Genomic DNA, 22,750 nt, shown 5'->3' on the forward strand with positions numbered 1-22,750 from the left:
TCAGTCTCTGATAAATGTTTGTAAAGGCAGACTGGTGTTTTGTTTTATGCATTTGTGCCAATAGGACTAAAAAAAGAGCCGAATTCAAAGATTAACAGGTGTCGCCCAATACCACTACTATTAACAAAAAAAAATCCCAAACTGGCAGAGGTGAAATCAGTCATTTTGAGCAGAGTCCAAAACCAATGGTTTTGGTGGCTACACAGTGGCTACATCCATCCATCTATATACATCCACAGCACCAACCTTGCTGTGACCGGGGTAGCAGAGAGACGCCATCATTACCTTGCATAAATCACTGCTTTATTTATTTTACTCAGGCAGCATGTGTAATACACGTAAGGTAACTGCTAACTTTAATTTATGTCTGATTTCAGTACTGCAAATAAATCAAATTCCATAAATAAAGGACAGCAAATCACTGAAGGCTGAAGCTTTACCTTTTTACAGATTAACACTGTGTTCATGGATGAAACTGACAAACCTAACACACCCACAGACACACCCATAAAGTGATGTAGAAAAAGAAAGACAAACTAAACTCGTGTTTATTCTCTTCTTACTCATCTGAACCCATCTTTTAGAAGATGGATAAACACAATCTAAATATGTCACTAAATTACATCTATTCGCTGTCATGAGATTCTTCAGTGTCACAAACTGGTGAATGACACTACACCACTATCATGTTAAGCGTATACACAAACAGTATATCAAACATCACCAAAAGGGTTAAACATGAACTGTCTATTAGATTAGATTAGATTAGATTAGATAGAACTTTATTAATCCCTCGGGTGGGTTCCTCTGGGAAATTCGATTTCCAAAAAAGCACAGCACCGACAGAAGTTACAGAGTTACAGAATATTATATATATATATATATATATATATATATATATATATAATACACACACACACACACACACACACACACATATATATATAAATACAGAGACAATATAAATAAAATATACGAAGGGGATAAATAGAATAAATAGGAATAAAAATAAAAATACAAGTGAATTGCACATTTCAAGTATTGAGGTCTATTGCACCGTTGACTATTACAAAAGTATTGCACAAAAGGTATTGTACAGTGAGGTGCAGAGGCACTACACCTTAGTTGTTCCCCCCTCCTTTGTCCTCCTGTCTCCCCTCCCTCTCCCCTCCAGGGAGGAGTTAAACAGTCTGATGGCGTGTGGGACAAAGGAGTTTTTAAGTCTGTTAGTTCTTGTCTTGGGGAGAAGCAACCTGTCACTGAACAGACTCTTCTGGTTGTTAATGGCCGTGTGCAGAGGATGTCTGGCATTGTCCATAATGTCCATCAGTTTCTTTAATGTCCTTTTCTCTGCCACTGTCACCAGAGTGTCCAGCTTCATGCCGACCACAGAGCTAGCGACCATACATTAAATGGGGACTTGTGAAAGGGGTTTGTGAAAGAAAACGCAATGATCCCTCCCCACTTCGTCCGACGACTGGGTGGTTGGATGGAGGGCCACTGGAGATGCACGGGCCACCGCACGTCATGCGCAGTCCCCATTCCCCTTCCCCGTCTCAGTCCTCCTCCTTCTGTCCTTGAGAAGTGACCAGCTTGCCCCCAGGAGACCCTGAGACAGCACTTTTGGCCACTCCCCATTTATATGGTGCCCTTCATTTACACACTTAACCTATTGTTTAAATACTTTTCTTAGTCTGAATCCATGTTCTTTTCAATCCTTTATTATTTATTGTTACGTTTTCTTTTTATTTATTTTATTGTATTATCTTTTTATTGTCTCATTAATTTGACATTATTGTGTATTTTAATTTTTTAAGGTAATATTTAAGGACACATCATCAGTAGTGGACCTTGGAATCATTGGGTGTTTCGGCCATTATCACTAGACACCCTCTTCCAAGGAAGGCCCTCCCAAGGTTGATCACGCCTTGGAGTGTGTCATCAACTAAATAAAATAACAGTAATTAATTAATGCCTATCTGGGCTTTAATTTTTAATTTTTAATAAAGAAAACGCAATGATCCCTCCCCACTTCATCCGACGACTGGGTGGTTGGATGGAGGGCCACTGGAGATGCACGGGCCACCGCACGTCATGCGCAGTCCCCATTCCCCCCATTAACCCTTTAGAGCCGATCGGAGCGGGAACGCTCTGTTATGCGTAACTATTTTTAAATCCCAGTAGCACTGCAACCACGTAAGCTAGCGCAAAAATTTTTTTTGCATATGAAACCGGAGGAGTTGTACTTACATCTGATGCCATCAGCGTGTCCTAGGTCACGGTTTCCTTCCACATAAAGCTTTGCAAAAACTGCATAAAAAGCGCTTGCAGGAACAAAAACATAATATTCCAGAAACACGCTTTACCGATCTGATCAGCTGTTCAAAACACTTCCTATGTTGGAATAGACGTCAGCGCGAACTTTTGCATTTCCGCCATTACCTGCCCGAAACCGGAAGTGACGTCATTTTCGCGGAAATGTAGTCTTTTTTGCGATCAGGGCCTCAGGGCCTATACTGCTCTTTTTAAAAGTTATCTTTTACTTTATGACTTTCTGTGTCGTTTCTGGGATTCTTAGGACTCATATTGCACTGCTGGAAATAGTTTATTTTGATGCATATGCTGCTTTTTTGCAAATTTGCAGTATAATATTTATTTTCATTTTTCCTGCAGTGTATAAAAATTGGTGTATTTCAAAAATAAAACTATGAAGACACTCAAAATAAATTTCCTGTGGTGGGAAACTATTTTGTGCAACTTTTTTGTATTTACAGTTTTGAGGGATAAGACTCTTAAATTTCTCTAACTACAAATATATGTTAAAAAATCAAAAACGATTTTCAATTTTTTTGTAGTTTATTGCACTTTTTTGCAATTTATGTAATTACTATGCACTTAATGAATACATATTATTAAAATCTGGGCTATAATGGTTGTATTGATGTATAGCAACTTGAAATGCTCCCAAAAATGGCTCCACAGCATGTAAAAATATAATATAAGCTCTGGCGGACTTGGTTCTATGGTAGGTCTTAAAGGGTTAAAGCGACCATACAGCAGCACGCCGGTCTTTGTATCCATAACAATACTGCAGAGACGCATCACTTCCTCTGTAATCAAGGATTTACTCACAGCTGCTTGTTTTGACAGCCTTACATCAACTGTTTTGACAGCAGCTCAGCTCAGTTAAACTTTTCAACCATTCAGCTCTTTTTTAGCCATTTGCTAATGTCTCTGTGCTGCTCATCACACAACAAACACACACGTATCTTTATCATTTAAATTTTAGAGCACACGGGCAGCTCCAGAAACCCTAAACATGACACGTTTGAACTCTCAGCACAAGTTTTTTGCTTCAACTTATGTTCATTGCACTTCATAGTGTCTGTTAAATAATAATACTATAGGTGTTAAACTCAATTACTCAAAAGCCATTTTTTCACTCCACTCCACAGGGTATAAAGTTTTTGTTTGGTAGAGTTCCTCGATGTCCTGAAATACCTTGAAGAGCTGCTTTAAATGTGAAATCTCTATTCAGCAAAACAAAGAGTCCCATAGTCTGAGGACACAAAGAACATGAAGAGGGTTTGTGATAGAAACCAGAAGGACAACCTGAGTGAACATCAGGTAAGCATTTACTCAGTCGAGAGCGCTCTAGGACTTATGAGGGTTCAGAAGCTCCATTCAGTTGGCTTTATGTCCATTAGATCATTCAGCAACAAAATCTGCCTACTTGTTAGTGTACTGCAAATAAGACTGGAATGCAGTCTGTTCAAACAATGATTTTAGAGTTATCACAGATATCTACAGTTCAGTGCAGGAGAAAAGAAAATAAGGCAGATTTCACGTTCACCTCAACGGACTACAGGCAGGCCATGGTTGGAAATATTTTGGTTTTCATACTTTCACCAGTTCTTGCAGCCCAATTTGGCCTCAATATGCAGAGACCTGTTACAGCTGCACAACACCCAACGTTTTTGAATGTAAAGAAGTACATTTAAAAGAATATCAGGTGTGGTTGCATGTCTTATTGCATGTGCATTACAGTTCCATTCATTCGGTTCACAGAGCATATATAAAAGTTTTACATGGGTTTTTGGAGATTTGTTTTAACTTTATGTCATAACAGAATAGTAATCAACAATAAAGCCATCTTTATATGAACGTGCCTTTTTGCACTCTGCACAGCAGCAGCAGTTCTCCACCTGCTGCAGATTCTGCTTAAAGCATCCCTCCGGCTTGCTGTGGATCTCCAGAGTGGAACAAGGACTATCGTTCCCAGTTGGAGTTCAAAAAGGTGGCGCTGGTGTCTGTCTAGTAGCTGGATTCAAGACAGCTGAACGACATCCAGCACCGCTAAAACTGCAACTTGGTGTCCCTGCCCTCAAGATAAAACTAGATGAAAAGCTGGTTAGAAAAGACTGAGATCAACTCTGTTGTTTTGGATGGACATAGAAAGAAAAACACAAATATATGAAAAAACCCAGGCAAGTGAAAGGTCCATGTCTGAAAAACACTGCTGCATAGATGAAGAGAAACAAGTACATGCCTTGAACAACAAGAACTGATTCAAATTTAAGGCTAAACCACAGAAGCATCCTTTGCATATGGGTTAGCTGTAATGTTAAGTATTTGTGAGTCTTATGATTAAGTGTTGCTGTACTCAGTTGCAGAGGGAAAGACTGTTTTTAATTTTTCCAAGTCCTTGCTGTCCAGCGCCAAACGATAGAGCCCAGCCGCTGTGACAGTGACATGTGTAACTTCAATTTTATTGCCTTTAGCTCATTTCACTCTTCATGTTCCCCAGCTATTGTAGGCCTGCTGTGTTTCTGACAGTACTGACATGGAGACATCATGCGAACACGCGTTAAACCTGCAGTCCTGTCCTGCTCTGCAGAGGCTTCTGGTGAGGTTTTCTTTTGGTTGAGTTTCTGGAGACGAGTCACTGAAAAGAAGTTAAGATGGGTAGCTTAAAGAAAGCAGCATCTTACATCTGCCTCGTCTCATGTCGTTCTTGTTTTTTTGTTCGTCCTTCATTCTTTTGTATCGCGGTTGCCATTCCTACGGAACGTCTCGGGATCGTCTTTTCCATTCCCAGACAGCTGGAGCGAGTTACTGGCTGTTTGGCAATCGGGCCAGCGGGGGAGAAGCAGATGGTTCAATTCTCATGTCACCCCGTCTGCTTGGCAGAGATGTCGAGGAGCAAGTGGAGAAGGATTTACTCACACATACTGAACATATACTGTATATACATGCATACAGATGCACACACAAATAGGATTCAATGCATACGCGGTCACGCATGTGTGTGTTGAGAGCTTTTGCACACATTTTTTCCATTTACATTGGAGGCTTTTCCTTGACGCTCTCATCCAGAGACACTTTAACCGAGCTGCAGTTTAAGCCATCAAAATGAGAAAAAGAAAATGACTCAGAGCAATAACAACCACGCAGGACATCACAAACATACAAAAACTGGTGGAGTGGTCCCAAATGTTTATTCTAACAGTTCTGTACTTGAGGTGAAAAGCCAGACAAAAAAACAAAACAAGGAATACTTGCAGATGGATTGCTAAAAAAGAATAGTTTTCATTTACTGCTAGCTATTTTCTAACTTTATGAAAAGTTTTGTTGATAAGATGTTATAAAATGATGATTCCATGATGCTACCAATTATGCTGTCTTTAAGCTGCAGTCCAAATATTCAGTCCCTGCAAATGTGTCATTTTTAATTATTTAGGGAGCTGGGTGAGTGTTTGGCATTTTCATATTCATATTGGTTATTTTTTGTCTTATTTGTTATTCCCAAGGTTATTAGCAGTCAGTCAACCCTCATATACTGATGAATTAATTCAGTTGTTGAACTTGAAGGTTCGTTGTTGACTTTGAAAATAAGGACTTTCGGCTGCTTGATTGTTTCCCAAGGGGTTGCCACTGCAGATGGATCAGCATGTGTGATTTGGCACAGCTTTTACATCGGATGCCCTTCCTGATACAGCCCCAATATTTATCCCGGCTTGGGACTGGCACTACGACTACACTAGCTTGTGACCGCCTGAAGCTGGGTTTGTGTCTCCTCCTGATCTCGAATCAGTGTTAACAACTACGCCATGAAACCAAAATGGACCAACAGTTGAAAAAAAAAACTCGTAGCTACTGGAAATTTTTCAGAGCTTTCAGTTTACACAGGAGGTGTCAACCACCATTTTAGATGGAGTACACTTCTTGTTATTGAGGTAAAGATGTAGGAAACAATTATTTTACATTTTTTCTTGCCTTATTTTATCTGTATCTATTAAATGAATAAGCAAAGCCTTTGTTCTATGCTCTGATAGCATGAGCAGTGAGACTGTGTCAGCATGCTGTATTGAGATGCTAATTAATGCATAATTGCTCTGAAACTGCAAAGGAGTTCAAGGACAAAAAGATCTTTTAACCCTTATTTTGGGTCAAAGTCACCAGACTTTTGTCTGTTATATCCCTTTAGCTTTAGAAATGAAACATCTGGATCGTCCTGGTCATATTTTTAGGAGTTTTAAGTTAACACCTGCACCTTTGCCCAAATTTGCAGCAGAGTCAGAATCAATACAGTGTGGCTGAAGACTCCAGAAATGTATTCCTGATCCTGAAAATCCATTTACTTGCTTCACAGGTTATCCCAAAATGTACTTTTGTTTGTTTGTTTAAATGTGCAGTTTCAAAACTTAAAGGTGAAAATATTCTGAACCTCATGGCCACTTCCTGTTTTGGTCTGACAGCTAACTGATAAAGTACCCAACCCTCTACTTTGTGTGTTCACCAGCATGGGCATGCCCAGTGTAGCTGAAAGGTCATGTAACCCTTACCTCTAAACCTGTTATAAACTGTTATTAACACTGTTTTTTATTGTTTGCTTTTTAATGAGAGTATTGTAGGGTGGATGTAGCCTTATAATAAGCAAAGCCACACATCAAGTGAAAAAAACAGTACATGCACACACACTTACACCAATGCACATCTGTTTTCGGTTGGACCTTTTTTAAATGATCATCTGCACATTTGCTGTGTTGTGTTCAACCTTCACATTTTTCCATATTTTGCAGAAAATATACATTTTCTAGTAACAGTTTTGTAAATGTGAGAAATATCTGAAAGAAACTGTGATACTGTGGAAAAAGTGGAAGAAAAATTCATCTTCATCAGATGAAAGCAAAATCAGAAAATCAACTCCTTCACTCACTTTCCTACACAACTAGAACATGAGCGGGCTTACTGTTTACACAAATACACAAAAAACATCATGTACTCCCAGTCATATTAATATTTACCTCACCACAATCATATTTTTCACGTTGCTACAACATGAGTGTGCCACGCGCCACACTTGCACTTTATTCAAAACATACTGTTGGCGGTGATGTGGCTGCCTGGGAGCGATACTCTGAAAAAGCCCCAGAGCGAAAAAGAGCTTCAAAGGTGTCGTTTTCTACTTGAATAACTTCGTCTTCTCTCTTTTTCTTTTTGGCTTGTTTGTACAAAAAGTTCAATTGAGTAGTTTTTTTGTTGTCATACCTAATTTTGGTAGAAAGGCCATCAGCATTCCAGCGGTGTGCGACTCAGCCTTTGTGCTCATCAAGGTCCATCTCCGGCTGGGTAGGAGATGACTGTTGCTCTGTGTGACTGTGCGGGTTAACTGTGCTGTATCTGTAGCAAGAAGGTCCTGCTGACAGCTGCAGACAGGTGGGAAACCTTGCAATAATATCACATTAGAGTTAAGGGAATGGGTGTTTGTGAGGAAATGAGTGCATACGTGCTCCGTTCGCATTTTCACATTGAACGACAGTGTCAGACTGAATTCAGCTAGTTTCAGCTGATATCTACTCATCTAATATCTAATATGATAAAATGAGCGGATATCAGAAATGATAAAATCTGCCTCACATTTTTTTTTTGCAATTTTGAAGCTGCTGTTTGCTTCTGCATTTTTACATGTAGGGGTAAAACGCAGGAAGCTAGCTGATTGGTTGGCATCACATGTCTGACCCAACTTACCCTACCATATAGTGCGTTCCAGATTAAGCTGCAAACTGGAATTTTCAAGTTTCCCCCTCATCTTGGAAAGTCGGAGCAGCCCCGCCAACCGCTAGTTAACAATCTGAGATGGCGGCAGTGAATGTAAACAGTAATAAAACTTAAACTTTGAATCTGTTCGGCCACTGTTGTGTATTTGAGAATCGCTAAATAATCCATACGTAGAATATTGACCAGGCACACACACAAAAGTATTGCACTGTTGTTAGTGACAAAGTAGCAAAACAAATCCTGTATATCTTTGCTTTTCCAACTTTGCTACCAGAACGGACTCAACGTCACATCTGAGTTTCAACTTCCAAGGTATCTGGAATGCAGTAGTCTTCCTCATCAGGGCTGTCTTCATCCTTGACAAAACTAGAAAATCCTTTTTAAAATGGTGATCTGCAAAACCAAGTAGCAACATCTGGAGACAAAAAACAAATGAAGTACCTGTAACTGCAGTTCTTCTATTGGTCACTTGAGGCAGACTTCAAAAGTGTCACTCCAATATTAAAGTACCCACTAAAACTGAATCAAAAAGCATGTTATTGGCTCATCTAAGTAAAAGGTTTTGGCTTTTATTGATATTTCTTTTTGATTGTAACCCACTCATCCGTTTGGTTACTGGAAGCCTTTGAGGCCTGGCTGCTTCACTGATGTCTGCTAGGCCTCAACCAACTAATCTAAGTGTTTGTGCTGTTGTTTACTTTTGCATTTTTATTTAATTATCTCACCATCCAGAGGTAAACTTTGCCATTTGGATTATCTTTAGTATCAGTTGGGATGTCCAGCTCTTTTCACTGTGTATCTCTCCTCCTCTGTCTAACATCATTAGCACATGACATTACAGTTAATGGGATACATTTCCATACAGCTGCAGGACACACTATTGAAGTTACTGCTCATGCTGAATGCCACTAAAATACCACACTTTTTACTACTACAATTTCTACAAGTTTTTTTTTTTAATTAAAAAAGAACAATATCCATTATATTTTATATCCCCCTCAAAAAAAAAACCCAAAACATTTTTTGTTTAGTTTTAAAACAAGTTGCTTTTTTGTTCATCCTAAAATAGTTTATTGGTCTGGATCTCGGTGACTGGTTTTGTGTCCTATGGCTTTCCCACAGTAATGTGAACACTGAATTCTTGTAATATTTGTGGATTTAATTTGTCAAATGTGTGGATATTGAATATCAGGACCTAATATCCGTAACTGTCTTCAAAGTCACTGCTGGTCGAACCGTAAAACATGCATGTGTTTTATCCATACTCCCTGCTGCTAAAGAATCCTCACCTGTGGACCGAGTTCATCATTTTATCTTACTCCCTCATTACATGACAGCCAAGCAGCCTGTGCACAAGTATTGCAGCACCCGCCAGCCTGCACACACTGAAAGGAAAACTTCACATGCAAGATTACACAATCGTGCCAACATGAGTCATATCATCGAAACTGAAGTGAAAAATGAAAAGCTCTTAGAAGTGGCTTTTTTTGTTATCTGTGACTCTGGATCTGCTTTACAAATGTGTGCAGGACATCTATGACTGAGCTGTCCCTCGCTGGGGTTTTTATGGTGAGATAAAAGAAAACCGAGGAGGTTATCTCCAACTCAGCTGACATTCCAAGTCGGAGGATGGTGTTGACTGCAGATCGCTAATTGAAGACACATTTGAAAGATGTTGCATTGCAGGCTGAATAAGCTTTCACTGTCTTGCAATCCTGGTGCAAGAGAGACCTCCAGTGGCTGTGGCACTCACAAATGATATACTGCTGCCTGTCAAAGTATCAAATACGATGTAGAAATGACAATTATGATTGAGTGGAGTTCACAAAAGATCGAGCAGATGAACACGTACAGTAACTGTTCGGATTGTTTCAGTAAAATGTTTGGATCTGTTTATTAATAATTTATCAGAATGTGATACTTTTTACCTTTCAGTGAATGTTTTTACAGCTAAAGCACTTTGTGAATTTAGTTTGCAGTTCTTCTGTTTAAAAAGATGTACTTTAAATGCAATCATTACGTTACAATGGATCTGTTTTTGTACAAAATGCTTTTTTTGATTTAGTTTTGGAAAAAATGTTTTGAAAAATACGTAATCTGAAGGAATGAACCAGAACGTGGACCAAACAAATATGTGTAAAACTGCTGATTCTGGATCTGTGTTGCTGCGCCAACATTTTCTTCTCAGTTTTAGAAATCAAGTTTAAAACAGGTTTCATCAGGTATTCAGGTTCATCCTGATTAAAAGAGTCCCGACACAGACAACATGACACACACCCAGCAGGAGTAAAACTGTTGCTTTAAAGGCTAAACAAACAATGGCCGAAGTAAGACGTCGTTCCTTCACTAATGATGTCTGACACAAAGCTCTGAGTTTCTTGCCAGGGTCTATGACTTCTTGTCTTTTAAGGTGCCAAATGAAGGAAATACAAGAATTGGTGACGTTAAAATGGGAGAAAAAGAAGAAATAGATTGAGTTTGGAAGAAAAGTAAAAATACTCCTGCCCTGGCACACAAAAGCCATTTCAGGTCTGAGGGAAAATAGATTGCAGCTGTTGGAGCCAAAACCTGAAGAGGAAATGTTTACAACCTCGGTACACCTTGTATAGCATGTCGGTGCCAGCAACAGGACTCAAAGTCTTGCTGGTTTTACACTGAAGGAGAAAGTCGGCCCAAACAATTGTCCAAAAACGTGACAGAGGCCATTTCTCTCCTCTATGGCGTCATTTTCTCATGACATCAGATCTAAATCACACTCTGCATTCCTGAAAGGAACGGTTTGACATTTGCTTCGACATGTGTTTATTTGCTTTTTCACCGACATGACAGATACCGTTCTCATGTTTTTTGTGGTAAATACAATGCCAGGGGCAACAGACAGTTAGTTTACCACATAGAGACTGGAAACGGGGAAACAAGTCTGACTCTGTACAAATCAGGTCTCTGCAATGTGGCCAAAAAATAAAATGTCTTTATTATTTTTATTATTTCACGTTTTGCTTCCAGCAAAATACAGGAAAGCTAAACTGTGATTGAAACATCATGTTTTTCAGAACTTAATGTTTTAAACAAGCAAGCAAAGATCTGCGCTACATGCGAGGCTGTCACCCTCAAGCATGTTTTTAAAAAAATACAGTCCTGTAGTTTATCCTTCTGTAACTTAATATTTATGTATTTAATTCACTCAACATTTTGCAAGAAATACTGTATGGATTTCATTCCCCAATAAATTGGGAAAAAATTGGCAAAAGACTAAGAATATAATATACAAGAGAATAAGAATAAGTTAAACATAAATAATAGTGTGACTGACAACAATGAGATTCAGTTTTTTTCATGGAATTAAGACGCTGTTTCTTGTTATTAGGATATTTTTCTATTCGTTTTTTGTCTGTTATTCTACTTTTAAAGAGGGCTCGTTATTATTATTTTCTCTACAGATCCAGTAGGAAAGTCAGCTAATAAAGATACAGTATGTGCGCTTGTTGTTTGTGTTTCCTGACTGGTTGTACCTTGGATAATTCAAATTGCTCCCCGGCTGCATGAGCCAAGTCTTCAGGCTTCTCGAGATTTGCTTTGTTCGCAGGTTCCTGCAGCACTCGTGGTCTCCATGAGGCAACTAAACTGTAACTCACTGGTGAGTGCTGGAAGACAAGTTTGGAAACGTCCTGTCAAAGGTTTTTATAGACAACTCTTCATGATTTAGTTCTCTTGACAGTGTAGTACAAAAGACAGATGTAGCCACTGTGACATCACCCACTGGTTGATGAACTCTAAGCTTCAGGCTGAGCACCATCACCATCTTGTTGTGACAATAACAAGGATCTGACTATGAATCTGTGTCACGGTCCTGGGTCGGTAACCCAGTGTTTTGTATTTTTTTATTTATTAAATAGTTTTTGAGTTCATGATTTACCACTGCTAGTTTCTGTCTCAGTATTTCTAGCTCCATAGTTCTTTTGTATTTCCTTATTTCTAGTTTTCCGGTTTTGTTATGTGCCTTCCCTGTGTTCCGTGTTGTGTTTGCTCTTTGTCTTCCTGTCCCACGTTTCAGGTCTCTATGTTCTCTGTGTCTCCTCGGTCATTGTGTTATCTTACGTGTCTTGAGTTCAGCCTGTGTGTTTCCTGTTTTACTTTGATAGTCCTGGTCCTTTGTCAGTGTAGTCTGCTTTACTTCCTGTGTCTCGTTATGTCCGATTAATCCCAGCCGTGTCTCCCTCCTGTTGTGCATTCCTGCCTCGTTACCTGGTGTGTATACAGTTTGTGCTTTCCTTTGTTTAATGTTGGATCGTCTGTGTTTTCATCCATATTGCCTCTGTGATTCATCCCCTGCATACCTTTGTGAATCATCCTTGATATTTTCATGTCTCAGGCTCCTCATTCCTGGTTGTCGGGTTTTGCTATGTTTTCTACATTTCACTTGTTCCTTTGTTTAGCTGTTCCCAGTCTAGGCTTTGTTAGTGTTTTCAGTTCCTCATGTTGTTGTTGTTGCTTTGTAATGTTTTTTGTTGTATCTGTAAATAAACACCCACTTACAGTTTAACCTCCGTTTGTCTGTGTTTGGGTCCACTCTCCATCATCTCCACATGCTTTGCCTCACAAACTGTGATAATCTGCACTCTCATCAGCTAAAGATGTCTGTATAGATTTTCAGTTATCCAGGTCATAGTAGTTTGAGTTGAAGGTAAATTGTCTTTTAGGTTCTTGAGATGTTTTATCACTTGTTCGAAATGCTTCTTAATTTCTGAAAGTTGATGGCATGTCAAAATACCACCAGGATGACTCGTCTCCTTAAGGTTATATACCTGAATTTGCCCATCAAGATTTCTCCAGCGACTTAAAACATCTTCAGGAGTCCAGAACGAGTCCAGCTGCCTCCAGTTCAAGCACTTTAGACACTGGCTGATAGGTGATCGACAGGTTGTTAGCTAATTAGCATATCATGGATAATCCCACTTTCTTAGACTTAGAATGATCCAAGCACAACACCAGTTCACACCAGTAATGTGAATTGGTGTTACGCAGCTGGAATCATAATTTCCCTGAGGGGACCTCCCCAAGGGGTTAATAAAATTCTATTTTATTCTAAATGTACTACTTAATTAAAATTTTTATTGAGTATGATCTGAAATATGTGACTGACCACATGTAAAATCTGAAAATTATTTGCTGACAACTTATTTTTCTTTTTTGCCCCTCAGTAAGTACTGTGGGGAGCAGGCAGTGCTCCCTGCAGACCGAAATGGAAAACTATTTCCTGTCTTCAGTTTCCATGACCGTACTTTAATTATTACGTAGATATGCAAATTGACAGAGAATCCCATGTTTTTCGCTGCTCAAGTCCAGAAGAAAAATCTGTCAACTAACACCCATAAGGTTTGTTAAACAACACTTAAATTTCAGCATAGATGAAATGTATGAAACGGATGTAAAAGTGGGACCAATCTTCTCATCTGACTCTCAGTAAGAAATTAGATAAGCCTACTTCCCAAAACTATTCCTCTACAAAGAATCACAACTTCTCCAGATTTGTATAGTCGCATGTCAAGAATAACAAAATAAACGGCTGAATGGGAATCATTCAATAATCACGTGGACTCAATAGCTGAACCTTTACCCTTGTTTTCACAATTTATGTCGCTAAGGGGCTGAAGAAAAACTTTATCTACATCATCTGTGTGTGAATGAGATCATGAAAAGTTGATTTAATAGCTGAAAATCAAATTAAAGCTTTAGCCTCCATCCATCTGGTCAACGGGTCATCCTGAAAATCTCCCTAAAAGCCATTTATTAAAATCTAGCAAGAACTCTGGCAATATCGACAGAGCAATAACAATGAGAAACAGCCACCATAATGTCAGTCAAACAGTCTTGCCAGTGTAAACACTCAATAGAGTGGAAAGAACATTTCTCAACATAAAATACATCTGTACTCCAGACCACTGATATTTAGTCTCATACGACAGCGAAGGGAGGCTGTTCCTGATCGACCTCGTCGCTGTGGTTCACCTGTGCACTCGATGGTCCCAGTGGCTTTGCCATCCATCTGGTGTTCATCGCTGCCTCCACACACGCATACACACAGAGTCACCTTTCAGTCAGTTCACGGGGTGTAAAATAAGCCACTGCCACATGCCAGATAGGGGTCAACTGCATGTCAGCGTCTTGCCTCTGTCAAGCAAGAAGACGCAGCTACACATGCTTATATTACTACACTAACGTCAAACCAGTTTCCTTCCAGCTCTACATGCAAAACCACAACTTTTACCTTAAATCTAACCCAAGTCCAAACCTGTAAATGCTACTTGAAGAACCACAAAGACCTCACCAAGGAGGGGAAAAAAACACCAACTCAGACACTGTTACACCTGACGTCACCCATAATTCGTGTGCAGAGACTCAATACAAAGGGGCATTGAGTGAGATAGTTTCCTTCTCCTGTTAAAGAAACCCCTACCTTGTCAGAAACCTCAGATACTTCACTCATTTGATATCTTTGATATTTCATACCATATTTCTACCATCCTGTCACCACATCAAGAAATCTTCAGCTCATTTATCAAAGAGCAGAGGGTGTCTTCCTGTACATTTCGCAGGGTAGCATTGCCATCTCAGGTATGCTAAATTTAAAGGACTATCATTGTCTTTTTTAAATTCTTAAGCTCTATTATTTAATTCAATTCAATTCAGTTTTATTTATACAGGGTCAAATCACAACAACAGTCATCTCAAGGCGCTTTATATTGTAAGGTAGATCCTACAATAATACATACAGAGAAAAACCCAACAATCAAATGACCCCCTATGAGCAAGCACTTTGGCGACAGTGGGAAGGAAAAACTCCCTTTCAACAGGAAGAAACCTCCAGCAGAACCAGGCTCAGGGAGGGGCGGCCATCTGCCGTGACCGGTTGGGGTGAGAGAAGGAAGACAGGATAAAAGACATGCTATGGTAGAGAGAGAGAGAGATTACTAGAGCAGTTTTCCCTGTTAAGAAATCTAAAGAATATATATGTTCTTTTAGTTATAGTGGTCCTACTGCAGGCCCCTAGTCAACGTTGCCTAAAATGTTGAACAAGTGATTTTTGGTAAGACTACCTTCCTTTTAAGTCATCTTTCTTGTGATTGGCTGCCCCTCCCAAACAGATTGTTTGAATAGCTGGTGGGCGGGGCTTCTGTGTCTCAGTTGACCATATTACGAATATTTGTTCTCCTTGATATCATACAGCGCCTAAAGTTGAGTTTTTGGTTTACTGGGACTTGCTAATACGCTGACCTCATTATTTGTGTTTAATATAAATGAATATACACTGTAACAGTATACATTTGATAATAAAATAAGTAAAAGCTTAGTAGGGCTAGCTGTTACGAAACTCAAGCCCCTTTTGATTAAAATTACAATTTTAGGTTTTGTATCATTTTAAACTATATGTAAAATGTATCTATATACCACTGTGGTAAATATAAATGTGGTTTTATAAAAAAAACTGTATAAAAAATATGAATAGACTTTACGGATCATGTGATTTCAGTATATGCCTAACGTAAGTGGCTAGTTGTTTTCATATGAACAATGTCACAGTGGTGAGTAAGCAGAGAAATATCAGCTGAATTTAAATCTACTCTCAGATTTTAAAGTGAAATGAATTAGATGTCCAAAAGCCCTGCTTTACAGTCTGGTACGTGCTCATAACCATAGACTTGGTTTAAGGTTAAAGCTAAAAGTTTAGACGTCAACTTTTAATATCAAGCGGCATTGTCGAAGACTGAAAAAACAAGTGGAGGTTCTAAAAAGTAGGGTGTAGTTCCTTTAATGGCCAGTTGGGGTTTCCTCATTGCCCATATTTTTCAATTTTAAAAATACCTGACTATAAATATGAAAAACGTGTTTATTCTCTGGTACAAAGACAGATGTGGTCTGTATAACTTTTTTAATGATTATTTTATAAAACATTTAAAGTTTTATTAGTCATCCATCTGGAATTCGTCAAGGCATGTTGACACAGGCAGCTACTAAATAGACTTTAGCTAATTGGAGTTGCTGAACTGGACCTCTTGGTCATGTTTGTTTGTTGATGCCTTTTGGGTCGTCTTTAATATATATCACACATAACACAGCCTGCTGTGAGGTAGAGACCATTACAATGATCTGTGCTCTCTCTGTGAGCTGTGTCTCTATTTTTGTTGGTTTTTCCTCATTGTGTTCTGCTCTATGGTCAGTTCTCGCTTTAAAAAACCAGAGTGTTAGCAATAAGATTTAAAGATGCCCAGTCCAGAAAGCACAAGGTGACATCAGTCATTTATTTACAGTCTATGTTTAAAATATGCCAGATTTCTACTGCTCCCAGGTGGCCAAAAAAAAGTAATTTCAAGATTAAATCTACAATCAAGACACAGACATCCTTGACTATTGCCATCTAGTCAAGGCTGTCTGTGTCTGTAGAGAACTTCTATTATGCCTCTTCTTTGCATCCATATTTGAAAACACAAAGCACACTGGTCATAAATGCCTAAAGTGTGCTGTTTGCTTTTCTTTTGCTGCCAAACTGCTAAGTAAAGACTGCCTGTTTGTTACACTGCTAGCTTTGCATCTTAGGTATTTGTTTGGTCTTTGAGGATTCCTCTCCATGTGACATCAGTGTTTCTTTAAGGCAACGATAGCTTCGTGTTTACATGACGCTTTGTGCTGCGAGGTTGCTCGCAAGTACTCGGCATTGGTTGTCAACAGCTGCCAAACAAGGCCCTCTCAAATCCCGACACCTAACCTTCATGTGCGTTTACTCACGCCACTATTAAACATTTACATACTCGTCCAAACAGTGTCAGCAGGAGAGCCGAATCATCTCGCTCTGTTTTGCATTAGCATGCGACCAAGCAGTTTGACTCTTCCTCCAAAAAGGAGTCCCAAAGCATCCATAGTAATCAATCTGAAGAAACCAAACAGCTATATACACAGAGGATACAGGGGTAAACAACTTCTAACGCCGCTGGACTCGAGTCTCATCTCCATGAGAAACGACAAAGTCGTGACTCCGTGTTGAACCAACTCTTTGTATTTTAGTTTATGCTCCAAACCGCAAACAACTTTTGTGTGTTTTGTGAGTGGAGACATTTCTCCAAATGGACCCCAGCACTCATAAATGTTTAATAAACACTTTTCTATTTGCAATAACCGAACCATTTCCAAGCCCATGTGGTGCTCTTTATAATCCACATAAGCTATGGACACCACATGCTTGTTCCCAATAATCTGTGTTTGTACAAGCAAGTGCACAGACAAAAGTCACACGTGGAAATACAAGTCTCCCGTTCTGCGTTTTAACAAGCCTCACTTTTTAATGGGTATATCCCGGTGTTAAATGTCTGTAATGTGTTTTCCCTGGCTGTGACGACGCTCGGACATAAACATGCTATTCTTGCCGCACCTATAATTGTTCTATTAATAACACGTATAACGTCTGAGTCTCGTTCTGCATGGAAGGGTGCAAGAGTATTTACTGTGTGCAAAGGCGACCCGTTTCCAGCTGCCACACGTTGTTAATCTCTGGCTACACCTCGGCCGTTCACAGCCCATTTGGGTCAGACTCTTTTAGCGCTTTGCAGTCAGAGGGCAGGCTGCTGCCGCTGCCACTGATGTCCCTCGTGGTAAAGGGCGCCACCGCAAATCCGGGGCCACACCTTTCTGACGAGACGTACGATAAATTGAGAACAGCATCACCTCGCCGGAGTTACCTATGCCCTCAGGTTTCGGTATTACAAAACCCTCCGATGTGCGCACATTGCTTTCCAGTGACATGCACATGGTTTAAGTGGCAGGGGCGCACATGGACCACCTGTACTGGTACTCGACACAGTTGAAATGTAAGAATGTGTTAAGAATTTTTGGTTTTCAGGAGAAGTTATCGAGTGTTTAAAATCAGGCTGAAGAGTACTAGTCTTTTTCTATGCATGTTTTTATTATAAATGACTGCTTGAAGGTTTGTGCTGTGAGCCACACAGACAGTAGTTTCACAAGCTGCCTGCAATTGGCTCTGACCTACAGACAGCAGGGATGTAATTGGATTATTAATGTATGACCCAATAGGTTTGTTTATTAAGCTTGAGAGCTGGCCTGTGTATACTGCCGGCAACTATCCTGAATGGATTGGGATAGATGTATTAGGGAGAACTGAATTCCAGTTACAAGATGGCTACTCATTAATTTCAGTAAAAAAAAAAAAAAACTGCTGAGTGGTGCACAGGCCAAAAAAGTTTGCAAAAAACATTCAGGTACATGATGATGAAGAGAGATTGGAGTTTCCCAGTTTTGAGCCAGAGCATGCTCATTAGCATCTTTGTCAATCACGAGAACATGTGTGAATTTGTTGCATGATTACACATAAATAAGCTTAAGTAAAACAAGAGCAGTCCAAGACCACATATCGCCGCCAAGGCTAAAAATTCCCACAAACCAGACGGTTGAGAGCAAGATTACTTCATTTCTTGATAATAATGAAGATGATGTCTTCCAATTTCTCTCATTTCATTTTAATATTTGTGAAGTTGGCACAATGTGTCCAGTGTTGGAGATCCTGTAATGGCAAAGGATCTTTCCAAAAACCTGCCATAATTAATCACAACCTGTAGTAAGATTCATAATTCACAATTTCTTAATCAAAAAAGAAACAAACTGAATAAATGTCCATCTCAGTTACAAAAGCCCAAAGACCAATCAACGACCCCAGCATCCACCAGTTGCTAGGTAAAAATCTGTATTCCCTGACTGGTTGTTTGTTCACTGTCATGGTCTGGTGACCTCGTGTTTATGTTTTGTTTATTTAGTGTTCTGTTATTTAGTGATTCTTCATGAATATGTCTTTTGCACTTCTAGATTCCTTAGTTATTCTTTAGTACTTTAGTGATTTTCCAGCCCTTAGGTTTTGTCACTGTGCCTCCCTCCCTTTCCTTGTGTTACGTCTAGTGCTCCTGGTTTTGATGTTCGTGTATTTCCTGATTTAGTTTGACAGTCTCGTGTCCTGTGTCAGTGTATTCTGTTTTGCTTCCTCCCTGTCTCGTCTCATCTAGTTAGATTCAGCTGTGTCTCCCTCCTGTTACATATTCCCTCATTGCCCTCTGCGTTTATACAGGGAGTGCAGAATTATTAGGCAAAAACAAAACAAAAACAAATCAGTGACCAATATAGCCACCTTTCTTTGCAAGGACACTCAAAAGCCTACCATCCATGGATTCTGTCAGTGTTTTGATCTGTTCACCATCAACATTGCGTGCAGCAGCAATCACAGCCTCCCAGACACTGTTCAGAGAGGTGTACTGTTTTCCCTCCTTGTAAATCTCACATTTGATGATGGACCACAGGTTCTCAATGGGGTTCAGATCAGGTGAACAAGGAGGCCATGTCATTAGTTTTTCTTCTTTTATACCCTTTCTTGCCAGCCACGCTGTGGAGTACTTGGACGCGTGTGATGGAGCATTGTCCTGCATGAAAATCATGTTTTTCCTGCAGGATGCAGACTTCTTCCTGTACCACTGCTTGAAGAAGGTGTCTTCCAGAAACTGGCAGTAGGACTGGGAGTTGAGCTTGACTCCATCCTCAACCCGAAAAGGCCCCACAAGCTCATCTTTGATGATACCAGCCCAAACCAGTACTCCACCTCCACCTTGCTGGCGTCTGAGTCGGACTGGAGCTCTCTGCCCTTTACCAATCCAGCCACGGGCCCATCCATCTGGCCCATCAAGACTCACTCTCATTTCATCAGTCCATAAAACCTTAGAAAAACCAGTCTTGAGATATTTCTTGGCCCAGTCTTGACTTTTCAGCTTGTGTGTCTTGTTCAGTGGTGGTCGTCTTTCAGCCTTTCTTACCTTGGCCATGTCTCTGAGTATTGCACACCTTGTGCTTTTGGGCACTCCAGTGATGTTGCAGCTCTGAAATATGGCCAAACTGGTGGCAAGTGGCATCTTGACAGCTGCAGGCTTGACTTTTCTCAGTTCATGGGCAGTTATTTTGCACCTTGGTTTTTCCACACGCTTCTTGCGACCCTGTTGACTATTTTGAATGAAACGCTTGATTGTTCAATGATCACGCTTCAGAAGCTTTGCAATTTTGAGACTGCTGCATCCCTCTGCAAGATATCTCACTATTTTTGACTTTTCTGAGCCTGTCAAGTCCTTCTTTTGACCCATTTTGCCAAAGGAAAGGACGTTGCCTAATAATTATGCACACCTGATATAGGGTGTTGATGTCATTAGACCACACCCCTTCTCATTACAGAGATGCACATCACCTAATATGCTTAATTGGTAGTAGGCTTTCGAGCCTATACAGCTTGGAGTAAGACAACATGCATGAAGAGGATGATGTGGACAAAATACTCATTTGCCTAATAATTCTGCACTCCCTGTAGTGCGTTTTTCCTGTGTTCCTTGTCATCTGCATGTCTTCCTCCGTGTTGCCTCTGCGTTTCCAGGTTTTTTTCTATCTATTTCTATGTCTCAGGTTTCTTGTTTAGTTTTTCTCATTTAGGTTTTTTTTTTGTTTGTTTGTTTATCTTAGTTCCCCGTCGCCTTTTGTTTTGTAGTGTTTTGTGCAGCCAACAATAAAGGCTCACTTTCTGTTAGACATCCACCTTCATCTCTCTGTTTTCTGCATTTGGGTCCAATTCATTCTCTCCACACTATCTGCCCTACACGAAATCGTGAGAGTTCACTTGCACATTGCTGCAGTTTGCCTCTAACACTCTGACTCGTCTGCAACACTTGGAAACAACAAAAAGCAGGTGACCACTGCAATCTGCTAGTGACCAAAGCAATCACTGTATATCGCTTTGCTACTAATTTCCCCTTGTGACTGTCAGCACCCACTGGCCAACCATTGAGGGAATCCACATTTTTACCTAGCAACTGGTGGTAGGAGGGTGACTGACCTGTCTCTAAACCTGTGTTACTGAAGTCAAATGGCCTTTTAAAAAACAGCCTGAAATTGAAAAACTTTTCACTATCTACTGTAGAAATTTCAAACCTTTCTCTCATATTATTGTTTCTATTACTTAGTTACTGTGGTGTAGTATTAATGGCCATCGGAGGAGTTTTTATTAGTAGGAATAGCTGCATGTACACAGTTAAAAGTCCAAAATTTATAAGCCATCCAGTGGATGAAGGAAAACTTTGACCTTGAATGCCACCATATAAGATCCTCAAATGGAAATCTGCCTAATTATCACATGGATAATAGAAAAAAAAAGACAGACTTGGCTGAAGTGTTCATAAATATTCTTTCATCATTTAAAATGACAAAAAGACTTTAATGCCTGAGCAATGAGTATCCATCGTCAGTATTCACTCCAGTATCTCCACTTTGTGTAAATGTGTTTTCACAAAAAATCTGCCACTTTGTTAGGAGTTGATTCTTTTCCTTTTCTCTGGTTTGCTTTTCATTTTTTTCAAGGTACTTCTTCGAAGATATTTACACTTTTGTGACCCATCAAACTCCTCTTTAAATCCTCACATTCCCCTGCTGTTGGGTGCTTAATAGATGTGTGACCCATCTGGCATCAGTTGGAGAGTAAATGAAGAACACAATGATTGTGATTCAACTTCATGCAAAGTCAGCCTCAGTGTACATCGACCTCAATATGCAGGATTAACTTTGGTGTGTGGTCTAATTATCACACAGGAAGAGGTGATGAAATTCAGTGTTTTGGTTGATGACTAAGATGCTGAACTAATCTTCAGACTGAAAAATAAAGAGTCAGTAGAAAGTATTTGCTTAAAAAGTTTTGGTCGGCCTCGAAGGTTAATCGTATTACATCCCCTGAAAAGGTACAAAGTGTTATCCATTATCCACACACACCCTTAAGCATTAATATAGATCTTACTTATATATGGTACTGTCTTTAGTTATCTGCCAGGTGTGTCTTGGTCCTTTCAAATTCAAACAATTACATCCAAAAAGATTACATAATATATATCTCACAAATATGTAAAAAAAAAAAAATGTAATTGAATGTTAGCAAAAGTATTTGTGATTTATTTATTTCCATAAAGCTAACCTTTTCGTAAGTTTCTAATTGACACTGATGTTATCAATATCATTATGTCAGTAGCTAAAATTTTAGTGGCAATGTTTACGTGAAACCTTAAATTGTTTCTACTCTTATATGTTGAATACACACATTTCAGTGTAGATTTTAACCTCTTAACATCCCTACATACATAACCTGCTTTGGAATAGGTTATGGTCGCAGAATAAGTTACCACCCTGGAAAGAAGTGAACCAGAAAACCCAGGGTTCCCTAAAGTTACCTGGACAAAAGAAAGTCCTGCTTCGTAGTACTGAGGTGGATGTTCAGAGGTTTATTTGCTGTCAGACAGGCTTGTAACCTGTTATAAATTCATTTTTAAAGAGCATAAGTTCATTTGGCAAAAGGAAGAATTCTATAATAGCATAAACTACCAAATAAGTCACTTCCTTTTCTGTCAGTTTGTTACCATAACAACTAAGCAAAAGAGTCAAGAAACCTTTCAATTTGGGGGTTTACAATTAAGCAAAGGCAGAGCTCCAAGATGGATGTGGTCCTGGTGTGATTTAGTTGAATATGTCCTCCAGTTCTGAAATATAGAATTTCATTTTTATAACACAATTTATAGGTTAATGCCCAACTATCTCTCCTCTGTAGTACACCATGTAAAAT

The sequence above is a fragment of the Maylandia zebra genome, linkage group LG2, assembly GCF_041146795.1.
Source record: "Maylandia zebra isolate NMK-2024a linkage group LG2, Mzebra_GT3a, whole genome shotgun sequence".
Lineage (NCBI taxonomy): Eukaryota > Metazoa > Chordata > Actinopteri > Cichliformes > Cichlidae > Maylandia > Maylandia zebra.